Source organism: Sciurus vulgaris, assembly GCF_902686455.1.
Source record: "Sciurus vulgaris genome assembly, chromosome: 6".
Taxonomy (NCBI): Eukaryota; Metazoa; Chordata; class Mammalia; order Rodentia; family Sciuridae; genus Sciurus; species Sciurus vulgaris.
Window position 1 is genome coordinate 93,907,887 of NC_136466.1, and position 13,908 is coordinate 93,921,794.

Sequence of the window (13,908 nt, forward strand, 5' to 3'; positions counted from 1 at the left end):
TGCCCAAATGTATTAAAATTGTTAATCTGAAGATCTAAAATAGTTAAATAAACCTTAAGTACAAGAACAGAAATATAAAGAAAACCATTCTAAAATACTGTAATAAAATTGCTAAGCGCCAGTGAGAAGACATAAATATAAAAGGAATTAAAGAAATACACCAACAGAGGAACAAAGGAAGGGATGACAGAAGATTTCTTGTTAAAAATAATATGAGCAAGAGGCTAGGGAATCATTAACTTTTAACTATTGACAAAGAAAAATACCATTGAGAACCTAAAATTCTAGATACAGTGGAAATACATTAAAAGTAAAATGCAAAATAAGACTTTGCAAAGATATAAAAGGTAAAGGAGTTTATCAACATCATACTTGCTCTGTAAAAAATTGTAAAGAAGTTCTTTACATAATAAGGAAATAAGTGTCAGATTGAAATAAGGGTCAACACAAAAAATAAAGAATGCTTGAAATTTTAACTGCATAAGTAAATGTATGAGACTTTTTTTTTCACAAAAGGTTTTTCTTATCAGGAATTTCTTACATAAGTCTCTGAAAAAGGCAATTGTTCAAATCAAAGCAACAAGCTATTATGGGGGAATATTTCAGGTAAAAGCCAAATTTGTAACAACAAAAGTAAAACATCAAGAGGACAGAAGTGGAAGTATAGTGTTGCAATGTTTTTATATGAAGCATGAGGTGACATAATGTCAATTGAAGTTAGAATGTAATAAGTTAAGATGTATACTAAAGCAACCACTAAATTAACAAAAGGAATCACAGAAAATACCTCCCCCCAAAAGAAAATAGTCATAAAAATACTCAGTTAATTCTGGCTAAGAAAAAAACAGAAAAATGAAGAACAGATGGAACGAATAGAAAAATAGTAAACTTAAACCAATTGTAAAATAATAGAAAATACATACAATACTAATCCTAAAAAAGTAAAACTAAGGTGACTATATTAATATCACAGCAGACTTTGGAATTAGGTAATATTATAAAGATATTAAAACAGATTGTTCATAAAGACAGAAGAGTCAATTAGCCAGGCATGGTGGTATACACACGTCATACCAGAGACCGGGGCTGAAGCAAGTTCAGAGCCAGCTTCAGCAATTTAGTGAGGTACTAAGCAACATAGTGAGAGCCTACTTAAAAATAAAAAGGGCTGGGAATATGACTCAGTGACTCAGTGGTTAAGTGCCCCTTGGTTCAATCCCTGGTCAAAAAAAAAAAAAAAAGTCAATTAATCATGATCAGGGGACATGATTATACATCCTAACATTTTATGCATCCAATAACATAAATTCAGAAACACAAAATAAAAACTTATGGAACTTGGACCAGGGCAGTGGCTCAGTGGTAAAGCACTTGCCTAGCATGTGTAAGGCACTGGGTTCTATCCTCAGCACCACGTAAGTAAAAGTATTGTGTTCATCTACAACTAAAACAATACCAAAAAATCCTTATAGAACTATAAAGTAAAATAGACAAATTCACAATTACAGTTAGATTGCAATACCACTTTATAAATAATTGCTAGAACATATGGACAAAAAAGTAGTAGGGTTGTAATAGTTCAGACCATCACTATCAACCAATATGACCTAACTGACATTCATAGAATAGCCCATCGGAAATGACAGTACACTCTTTCCTCTCAAGTGCACATAGAACACTTATCAAGCTTGATCATATTCTGGGTCTTAAAGTCTCAATAAATTCAAAATGTTTCAAGTCAGAGAAGGTATGGTCAGACTGAAAGATATGTTTTGAAATTACAAAACAATTAAATATGAAATTAATCATGAAAGGATCTCAGGAAAATCTCTAAATGTTTAGAAACTAAATGACGCATTTCTAAATAAAAATGGACCAATGAAAAAGTCAAAAGAGAAGTTATAAGGTGATTTTAAAGAAATAAAAATGAAAACAACATATCAGAATTTGTAGGGAGCAGCACTTAAGGAAAATGAATAACAAGTTTCTGTGCTAAAAAATAATCTCTCAAATCAATGACTTAAGCTTTCGATTTAAGAAACTAGAAAAGTACAAAAAAATTAAACACAAAATAAGCAGAAAAAAGGAGAAAAGAAATGAAAGAAAAAATTGGAAGCATTAGGAAAAAAAATAAAATTTTTTTTTAAATTTTTTTGAGAATATCAAGAAAATGGTAAAACTACAGTCAAGTTATTTAGCAAAAGAAAAAAAGGACAGAAAAAACAAGTTACCACTGTCAGTTAGGAGAAAGGTAACATCACAATAGATTTTAAGATATTTAAAGTATGAAATATGTAATAAGTGTACAAAATCAACGTATTTCAAAATACTAACTACTCACAATCAAAAACCAAAAATTTAAATTTAGAAATCATTTAAAATATTTTTAAACATTGGGAATAAATCTTAAAAAAAAAAAAACAAAAAAACAGTGCTTTTCCTGTACACTAAAAACTATTGAACATTGTTAGGAGATTATAAAAAAAATGGCTCTAATAAATGGATAATTATACTAATAAATGCTAGTTTTGTTCATATATTTGACAATTCAGTATAAATTGCCTACAGACTCGATGCAATCCCAGAAACTATTTTAGAAGTACCCCCCATGATTTTTGTACAACTGACAAGTTTATTTTGAAATCATAAAAAAATGCGAATACCTAGAATTGCCAAGTCTACTTGAAAGAGATGAACAAAACATTGTGTAGCTATCATCTTTTTAGAAAGTCTTTGTCATCATTTCAGTTAAAGATTTCTTAGATATTACATAAAAAATACAATCTATAAAATAACAAATTTATAAATTAGGTTTTATAAAAATTTTAGAAAATTCTCCTTTTCAAAAATATAGTCATGAGAATGAGAAGATAGGCAACAGCCTGAGAGAATATAACTGCAAAGAATGTTTCCAATAAATAACTTGCTTCAAGAACATAAAATATGCCAAATGTGGTGACATATGCCACATCTAGCTTAGGAGACTGAGGCAAGGAGAACTGAAAGTTTGAGGTCAGCTTTGGAAACAGCCAGATCCTGCCTCAAAAAATAAAAATAAAAATGACTGAAGATGCAGCGCAGTGGTAAATCACTCCTGAGATCAATCCCTAGTACCCCCCTACACATGAAATATTAAAATAGCCCTAAAAATTCATTCTGTCCATTGTTCTTTTCCTATGGATAAACTGTTCTGCTACTAGCTGAGGTCACCCATTTTTCCCTCTGTGCTTAGTCAAAGAAACCACTCTTGTAATTTTTCCTTCACTTTACAATGTCCTCAATTTTCTCTCTCCACCATGTACCCTCATTATGCAAACGTTCTATGATACCTCCCATGTTATAAAACTCCCTTGACCCCATATCTCTCTCTCTGCTCTTTTTAAAAAACAAAACATTTTGAAGGAACTATTTTCTCCATTTTCTAACCTCCTTTATTCCTTACCAATCATATTTTTACAACTGATAATCTCACTGAAAAGTTCTTCCTAAAGTAATCATAGTCTCCATGTAGCCAACCCAGAGTTGGTCTGTGTTTTCAAGTTGATTAATCTCTATTCAGTCTTTAGCATAGGTAATAACTTCTCTTCTTGAAATACTTTCTTCAGTTGGCTCTCCCTACCCTCTTTGAATCTTTCAACATCAATGAATGTCAGTTTTTTCTGACACCTTTTCCTCTTTTAAACCTCAAAATGTTGAAATTTCCTAATATTCAGATGTTAACACTGATTTCTCTCCCTTTCCCTCCCTCTCTCCCTTCCCACCTCTCTCTGTGATGTCATTTGATTCCATTGTTTTAAATATCTTCTATTCAGTGAGATTCAGACTCATGTATTGAACTTGGATGTTTAATAGTTCATCCGACCTAACATTCAAAAACAAAGCCTTTGCTTTATGACTTCCCAAGTCAACTTGTTTGGTTTTTGCCTCAGTGTTCAGCCAGTGGCTCAGGTCAAATCCTACAAGTCACATTTTTCTCAATTGGCCAAACCTGATCCATCTTCTAATAATACTTTTCAAATATATGCCAAATTCAATAATTTTTCACCATTTTAAGTAAGACCATCTAAGTTTCATGCCTTCCTTATCTCTCACCTGGATTGTGATGAGCTCCTATATCACCTTTGTTTCTTCTCTGTCCCAATGTTGCCTATTATAGTGATCATTTAAAAAAAGGCTAATAAGCTGCGCACAGTGATAGAAGTCTGAGGCAGCTCAGACACGTAGGGTTAAGGCCAGCCTCAGCAACTTAGCAAGACCATTTCTCATAATAAAAAATAAAAAGGGCTGGGGATATAGCTCAGGGGTTGAATGCCCCTGGGTTCAATACCCAATACTTTAAAATAAAATAAAATATAAAATGCAAATGTTAATTCCTAATGTTTATTCCATGTCCTAGTTATATGGACCCATTCCTACTTCATAGGAAAGCTGACTTTATTCCTTTCCATGCTGGGCTTCATTCCATGTTCTGAAGCCACACAGGCTATTCTTTATTTATCAAAACACGTTAATCATAGCCTTAAAATTTTTGTACATGATAGTCTCTGTCAGAAGCAGTTTTATGTTTTATTTTTTGGGGGGGCTCATTATTGCATTATCTAGATCTCAGCAGAAATGTTGCCTCCAAGCATTTGAAATAGTCACCACCACAATCCCCAGTCACTTTCAATTCTCTCACTGCAATTAATTTCTTCAGAGCTCTATCACTATCTATTCATTTATTTATTTTTATCTCTTCCACAGGATGGCAAACTCCATGAAAGTGGAGAATTTGCCTATCTTGTTCACTGCTAGTGGCTCATCATCTGGAATAGTATTTTGGAGATAGGAACCACTCAACAATAACAAGCATTGATTGAATATTGTTAAGTGAATGAATGAACATCCATTGTATATTAAGCATACTTAAGGGTGAGTTGTTCCTTTTTAAGGTATTAGTCCATTTTAAATAATTTTCTATTCCTTTCCTGAGATTTTTCTAAAAACACTTTGTCTCCACAATAAAACCAGACACAGGAAATTCTTATCTCTATGACATTAGGTAGTGAAATGGTATCCTAGTATTTCCTGGCTGTTGACTAAAATGGCAATGGTAGGATACATTTGAATGATGTAGGAGAAAGGTTTGCCCTGAGAGTGAAAATCTTTATCCTGTGCATATACTACATATTGACTAGCCATTACTTCATTTGGGAACAAAATACAACACAATTACATATGTGTTAGTATTTCTACTCTATAAATGGAAAACTGAGTCTTAGCAAATATACTACATAATGTCTCTCATTATGACAGAGAAAGTGTGTGATATACTTGGGACAAGATTTTTAGGGTTAATGAGAATTATATTTTACCTGTTAACTTTTCACTGAATCTCACAGATTTTGTGAGACAGAATAATAAAAAATCAAATGAATATCATTCTCTATGTTTAAAAATAAGTTGTTTTAACTCAGTCTTCTATTCTGAGGACTTTGTCTTTTTTCTCTACTTTTCCCCTCTTTTTTTCATCTGTTCACTCCAAAAACAAAAGAATACCCTATAAAAGGCAATAAATAAATTTTATTGGAAAACTAACAGATCATTCACTGATGGGTAATTTTTCCTAAGTAGAACCAACATAGGACCATAAAGACCAGATGACTATTTGTGTTCATAAGACATCCTAGTGCTAAGAAAGTGAGGTTTCTGATTTATTATTATTTTACACAAAATGTTTCCTCTGTTTCACTTATGGCCTACTGCATCTATATAACTATGGCATTCATATAAGCAGTTGCTCAAAAAATGACATTGAATAAGAAATGGTGAACTGCTTAGAGATACTGCAAGGGTGGTTATTAGCCTTACCTTCTGTTGGGAAATACTTTTAAAATTCTATGTGCTGAATGCTACTTTGGAAACTAGGCACTCTGTAGCACATGTATTATAATATATATTACATATATTTATTAAATTAGAAAAATTTGAATTATCTTTCTACCCTAATACCCTAACAAATATGGAAATATTATTTATCCTAATCTGGAAGCTTAATGTACACTTTCTTTCTTAAATGGCATTACCCTCTTGCTTTAAAAGCCAATTATTGTACATAACCCTAAATGGAGGCATGTGTTTGTAAAGGACCAATGAAAGGATCAGGTGCATATGCTTAAGTGAAAAAGCTGTGTCAGAATGCATTTTATACTGATATGGGGTAATGGAGATGGGCAAGGCAAAGCTAAACACCACATGGAGGCCATTTGCTCCTTCAAAGCATGATGTAGATTCAAACCTTCAGATAAAAATGTAGAAACTGCCAACTTCAAAGGAGAAGAGGAAAAAAATAAAACTCAACAATTGAGAATCGTACCTTGCATACATAAACACTTAGTGTGCACATGTGTGCTGATACCTCAAATTCGTAAAGCATATCTGATGTCAAAGCATATTATCTTAATAGCTGAATTAGAAGATAGCTGTTAAAAACTCTGAATTCATAATGCTTTGTGTATATAAAAAAATCTTAAGGTTTTAGAAAAAATCCTGACATATAAAACATTTGACATTATTTACATTTAATTAGGCAAAATCATATCCTACAAAATTGGTTTGTTAGATTTCTCCAAGGCCAGTTGTTTATGTAAGTACTGAATCATTAATATGCAGCTTCTTCCATAATTATAAGGCTGTCAGATAAGAAACCTGCTGCCTAGGATAGATAAAGAAACTTGGAGATAGTCACAGATATAAACCTCAATTCACACTGCTAGAGCATTTGGAAAAGTTTTGCATAAAACCGTGAATCACTTTACAGTGGCAAACTGCACGATCTCAAATATGCAGTGAAAACTAGCATAATGTTTATGTTTTTTCTTCTTTTAAAATGGGGAGTCGAATAGAAGAATCAAATCGTGAAATCATTTATTTGAGTTAGTGGTTTTTTATTTAAAAGAATTTTACAGAGCTGAAACACATGCTTCTAAGCATTGGTACTTAGATCGAATTATATTACATATCCATTGATGATAATTATGACCTAAAATGTTGCCCCCCCAGTTTTTTCTGAGAGCTATTCCAAATAATGAGTTTTGAAGTGATTTAGACATAAGCATATATTTAGGTTGCTGAATTACTTAATGAGACGTTAACTATGGTAAGTCTACTTTCTCTAATCTCTCAGTTAAAAAACAAATGTCATGCTTTCAATGACATCATTTTTGGACCTGTGTATTTTCATATACCCTCTACCTATTAGCCAACCAACTTTCATATCTGATGCTTGCTATCCTACACTTTCAGTTGAACTGAGTTCAGCCTCCTGGGTTCCTCAGCCCATCTTCTCAGGCAATCCCTTCACTGCATTTTTTTTTTTTTTTTTTTTTCCCAGTGAACAAAAAAAAAAAAAAAAAAAAAAAACATTTAATTTTTTTGCAAAGGACTACAAACACTCCTTTGTTATCTTACCTTTTCCTATATATTTTTCCCAGATTAAATGTCAAACTTTCTGTGGTCTCTGTTATGAAAGCCTTAATTTTGTCCTCTCTTATGGAGATGTAAACTTCAATTTCTTCAGAGCAACTAAGACATTTTACCTGTTCCTTGAGATGTCCAGAAAGAAAAAAGAAAAAAAAGTATATATATAAAGTATATATATATATATATATATAAAGTATATATATATACATATATATGATTATATTTGCTAAGAAAATAGAAGTTATACCTTTCGTCTTAGAGTTTCACGAAGTTATTTAATTAAAAGTGCTGAAATTATAACAGAAAAAAATCTAACTTTTTTTGTTAGCCCATTATTTTCTAATCCATTTGAAAATATAAGCTTTTACTTTCATGCATTGTCCAAGAAACTTGGGGGAAACATTTTAAAATTATTGCTTTTACTGTCTTAGAGTACCTATCAAATAAATAATGAAGAAATACATCCTGGTTTATTTATCACTGGTAGACCCATCATCCTTGGTGCTTTGCATGTATAGTCATGTAGCCTAAGACTCATGATTCCTCACTGTCCCTTATTCAGCTTTTATTTTCATTCTACATCAATCTTATCAGCAGCATGACCACAAGTTTTGCCTCTTTACCTCAAAAAAGTACTTTCAATTACAAAGCTCCCATCTTCAGCTCCCCTTGTTTCTCTTGACACACCTCCACTGAGATCATGCAATGGCCAGCAGAGTACCCACTTGAACTCTGGGTTTACAGTGCATTCTGTCCTTTCTCACTGTGCTGCCCAGCTTGAGAACCACGATTGGTCATTTCAGGGGTGAATATCCTGTCTCCTGGGGGGCCATTATTTCCTAAATCTTTCGTGGCTAATATCCCTTCTCCTTTTCCTCTTTTGCTACTTTTGATTGTGTTTTGATCACTCCTACCCCCAAATTAGTTTTAGAGTAATTCGAAGAACTTTCTAGACATGGTTCACATTAATATGACTAGACCAAGTGGAACTGACATGGTAAAATTTACTGCAGTGGGAAGGTTGGTAGACTCTATTCTAGTGTTGGCTATGCTTTGCTTTAATAACTAATGGTTTGGGGGGAGAGACATCCAACTCAAAGATACATCCACCAAAGTTCCCAAATTAGAGGTCTTCCTCCATTAGTGAAAGTGTTGCTATATCATCTTCAGATTATTTAAATTGCCAGTGTTTCTCATCTTTTCTAACTTCAATTTGATATTCAGATTATATTCCTCTTTAATTCATTGGGTAGATTGAAAAAATAGAGGAAAAAAAAAAAAAGAGGAAAAGCATGGAGTTTGAAGATCAGAGAAACTTAAGACTTAGTGAAGATCTGCAGGCAGGGTTTGGATAGCCAGAGATCAGTATACACACACTAAGTTCCAGGAGGGTAGAAGTTTTCTGTTTTGGAAATGAAGGCAGTCAAAGATGGCTTCAGCTGATACACAGTTCTAGCAGAATTACTTTTGCCAGTAACTGTCTCCTTCACATCTTACAGGAAAAGTCACCTCCAGGGTGCCTTTGAATCGCCTGATAGGAACTGCCCATGTTTGCATAAGGTACAGTCCTCTTCCCACCTCTTATAGTCTTTCTTCCTACTTATCATCCAAAGCATTTCTCCAAATTCAGATCTAATCATTTGATTCCCCTTTTTCTCTTGCTGATTTTACATAGTCTCCATTCTGCTGGTGGTACTTTGATCAGGACGATTCCCAATAAATAGACTTGATCTCCTTTTTCAGTTCTTGTCTCTGGAATAGAGCTCCGACTTCAAGCTCACATTCTTGCTTCAAGTTCAATAAGTCAGAAGAAGCAAGTCCATCTACCCCAGGCCTGATCACCACTTGTGATCAGGTTATCTTCCTTTTCATAGTCACCCAGATAAATCATTTGTGTATATCTTTTTCTTTCTTTTTCTTCTCTCAATCTTTTTTGAACCCAGGGGCATTTAAACACTGAACCATATCCCAGCCCTTCTTTTTTCTTGAGACAGGGTCTTGCTAAGTTGCTTAGGCCTTACTAAAATGCTGAGGCTGGCTTTGAACTTGGGATCCTCCTGTCTTAGCCTAAGCTGCCGGGATTACAGGTGTGGGCCACTGTGCCCAGCTTTGAATCTACCATTTGAAGTATAAACACTCCAGTGTGTACACAACAAGTGTGTTTTCAAGTACTCTACATGATTCTGCAGCTGAAAAAAGAATGATCTTCAGTCTCACAAAGAAAAATGCCCCTACCACTTCGAACAGAAAATAATAAACCCAGAACTTTAGCAGAGAGGTAACAAAAAAACATACATTTTTGAATGAATAGACTAGTTTTATTTAAAATATTGGCTAAGAAGATGATAATTGATTCTATTCATAAGTAATCAAAAGCTTTTAAACTATAAGCATATTTTAATGCAGTAAATACCTTACTAGAATATAAGGAAAAAATCGGGTGAGTTTAGCCTAAGTGTATGGATTTATGGTGCTTATTACAGTACTGTTTATGATAGTAAAAACCAAGAAGACCATACTACCCGATAATTACAAATGAATTTCATGATTTTTCATATTTATTTTAATTTTTTAAGTTTTTTACCACTTCTTTTTAGTTATACATAATAGAAGAATCCATTTTGACATAATTATAAAAACTTGGAATATATCTTGTTCTAATTCAGTTCCCAGTAACTTTCCTTCCCCTTCTCTCCCTTCCCTCCTTACTCCCTTCGCTCTATTATTCTTTCTGCCATTTACCCATAGTTGTTTTTTTTTAAATTAATTTCTTGTGAATGTACACAAAGGGATTCACTGTAATATATTCATACATGTACATAGGAAAGTTATGTCAGTTTCATTTCACTGTCTTTACTTTTCTCATCCTCCACCATTCCCCTCAGTCTCCTTTGTCTAATTCAGTGGACTTCCATGCTCCACACCCTGCCAACCCTGGCTTATTAGGGGTTAGCTTCCACAAATGTCTGACCTTTGGTTTGCGGGGACTGGCTTATTTTACTTAGCATGATAGTCTCAAGATCCACACATTTACCAACAAATGCCATAAAGTCATTCTTCTTTATGGCTGAGTAATACTCCATTGTGTATATATACCACATTTTCTTTATCCACTCACCTGTTGAAGAACACTTCTATAGCTTAGCTCTTGTTAATTGTGCTGCTATAAATATGAATGTGGCTGTGTCACTGTAGTATGCTGATTTTAAATCCTTTGGATATATACCAAAGAGTGGGATAAATGGGTCAAATGGTGGTTTCATTCTTAGTTTTTTGAGGAATCACTACACTGCTTTCCAGAGTAGTTGCACCAATTTGCAGTCCCACCAACAAAGTATGAGAGTGTCCATTTCTCCACATCCCCACCAACACTTATTGTTAGTTGTATTCTTGATAATTGCATTCCAGCCAGAGTGAGATGAAATCTCAATATAATTTTAATTTGCATTTCTCTAATTGCCAGAGATGTTCAATGTTTTTTCACATATTTGTTGACAGTTCAGAGTTCTTCTTTTGAGAAGTGTGTGTTTAGTTCCTTTGCCCATTTATTGATTGGGTTATTTGTTTTTTGGTGTTAAATTTTTTGAGTTCTTTGTATGTCCTGGATATTAGTACCCTATCTAAGGAGCAGGTGGCAAAATTTTTCTCCCATTCTGTGGGCTTTCTCTTGATGTGCTTGATTTTTTTTTCTTTCCTGTGAAACAGTTTTAGAGTTAAATTATATTTAAACATTAACATGGAATATAAAGGTGGTCATACCTCATAGTAAGTTTCAAAGTTATTCTACTCTAATCATGGATTATAATTTAAAAAATCAAATTTTAAGAAAAAGTCAGGACTTAAAATTAGCATACTACAATAGCACAGTCACATCAATGTTTATAGCAGTCCAATTCATAATAGCTAGATTTTGGAACCAACCTGGATGCCCTTCAACAGATGAATGGATAAAGAAACTGTGGTATATATGTATACAATGGAATATTATTCAGCCATAAAGAAGAATAATATTATGGCATTTGCAGATAAATGCATGGAATTGGAGAATGGCATGCTAAGTTAAATAAACCAATCCCAAAAAACCAAAGGCCGAATGTTTTCCCTGGTAAGTGGATGATGATATGTAAATGGGGGGTGGGGTGATAGAAGAATGAAGGAACTTTAGATTATGTAGAGGGAAATGAGAGGGAGGGAGGTATGAAAAATGGTGGAATGAGACAGACATCATTACCCTATGTACATGTATAATCACAAGAATGATATGAATCTACATCAAGTACAACCATAGAAACAAAATGATGTACCCCACTTGTGTACAATGAATCAAAATGCAGTCCGTAAAAAATAAATAAAATAAATAAAACAAGAAAAGGAAGTCACAGATTTTTTTTCTTATTTTTACTTTAATATTGACCTACTGTAAGGATTCAAGTTATGTTTTTGATTTATTAATTATTAAATGGCATATGAATATATAACTAGTTTGCTGAATAGCCATGAAGTTCTAAAGTAAGTCTAATACATTAAATATAATATTTAAACAGAATTATATTTCTTCTTGGACTATATAATTAAGGTACATTACAATGACTTCTACATTAACTCATTATTTAGGGATCATTAAATTAGAGTCTTAATGACTTTATTGCAAAAAACTAAAAATACATTATCAAGTTGTTACAGCAATATAGACCCCAACCAAAAAGATGAGTTAAATAAGTTCATTTAGAAATAGAAATCACCCATTGATAAAACAAATAAAATGGTATTTTTAAATTTTATATTTCATAAGTAGGATATATAAATAAAATTATGAATTATGATGATTTTGGTAATAATAGTAACAGTATTTTATAATACTACAGTGTAACTAAATATCATTTTTCAAAGTTTTAAACCAAATAGAAATCTTCTATTTTAAACATTAATATTATTTATAATGAAATCAGTTAAAAGTAACAGGTAAGTATAATACTTATATACTTACCTGTAGCACGATGATTTCATAAATCTTTTTAAAAAGGCAAAATCTTGCCATTTCTTTTATTCAGTTTATTGAGTGACATCAAAAGAAAATACATTCTAAGGTTTAAAATTTCTGTTTAATCATTGAACTTTGTTCTTTTTGGCAATCAAAGTCTTAAGTATAGTTAGTTGTAATTTGTGTAATGTTTGAAGTGCTTTCAAGTGTTCACCACATCACGTTAGGTACTCTACTCTTTTTTAAAATGTTGAGTTTTAGAACAACTTTGCAAAGTATTGTTCCTAGACTGATTACATCAGAGTCACCTGTGTGCTTACCAAAATTTGAAGAGTCTTGGTTAATTTCCAAAATAACGAAAGATCATCTGTGACTGTAGGGCTCAGATATCTCATTTTTAATACCATTTCAGATAATCCTTGGTGCACAATCGAATTTGAAATCGGAGGCTCAGTGGTCTGACAAGGTAGTCTTGCCAGATGCCTGGTCAGGTTCTTACAGCCTAGTTGTAAAGGTGGATAGATAGATAGATAGATATTTTTTAAATCTGGGAGAAAATAAGAAAATTACTGGTTATAATTTTTAAAACTCACTAGAAGCAGACTTACAAGGAGGTCATAGCTCTGATTACTTTTTGTCTTTCTTCATGTACTAGGTGAGAGTAGAATCAGAGAAGAGTTTGTAAACTCTTACATCAATGCACTTGTTAAGTTATCCATATAGAGTCTTTAATTGGGAAGCTTCAGTGCCCCATACAGTAAATTCTGTCGCTACTAAGTTCTGTCTTAAAGATTTAACATAGTAATATCAACTTAAATTTACAGGGATGCCAGTATCCCTGAGTTTTCAGTTCTTAAGGGATGGGGATAACCCAACAGAAAACTTTAGATTATATTAGAGGGCAAGTAGTTTCTTGCTTTAACCTGAGAATTCTATTTTAATATTTACTTGGCTGCAAAGTATAAACCAAACTATTATGAAAAGAAATTATGCTATTTCTGCTATTAAAATGACTTTTTAAATTAATTTCATCTTATAGAATTATTTCATTGATACGTACCCTGAAGTTTAATGTATCGTTATAGAAGCATAGATTCTTTAGTGTGCAAGAACCAAAGAAAAGCAGAAAAAAACGGGAAATGAAAAGGGGTGGATCTTACAATAAGGAGACAAGTACAGTCTCATAGTTGAGCAGGAATACTTAGGAAACTCAAGACAGCACTCTCTCCTTTTATTTTTGCTCCTCTCTGGCCAACTGATTCTCTTTTTTGTAATGTTTATGTATGTATATATAATGTGTGCCTGTATGAGAAAATATAGTCACTAACACCTTCTGAATGATATGGATTACTTTCTTCTTTCTGTATCCTACATATTCCTTCACAAGTGACAACTCCACTCATGGGCTAATAGTTTTTTTTCTTGGAAGATTGAAAAAGAGAATTGGATTTGTCATTCTTGGATCT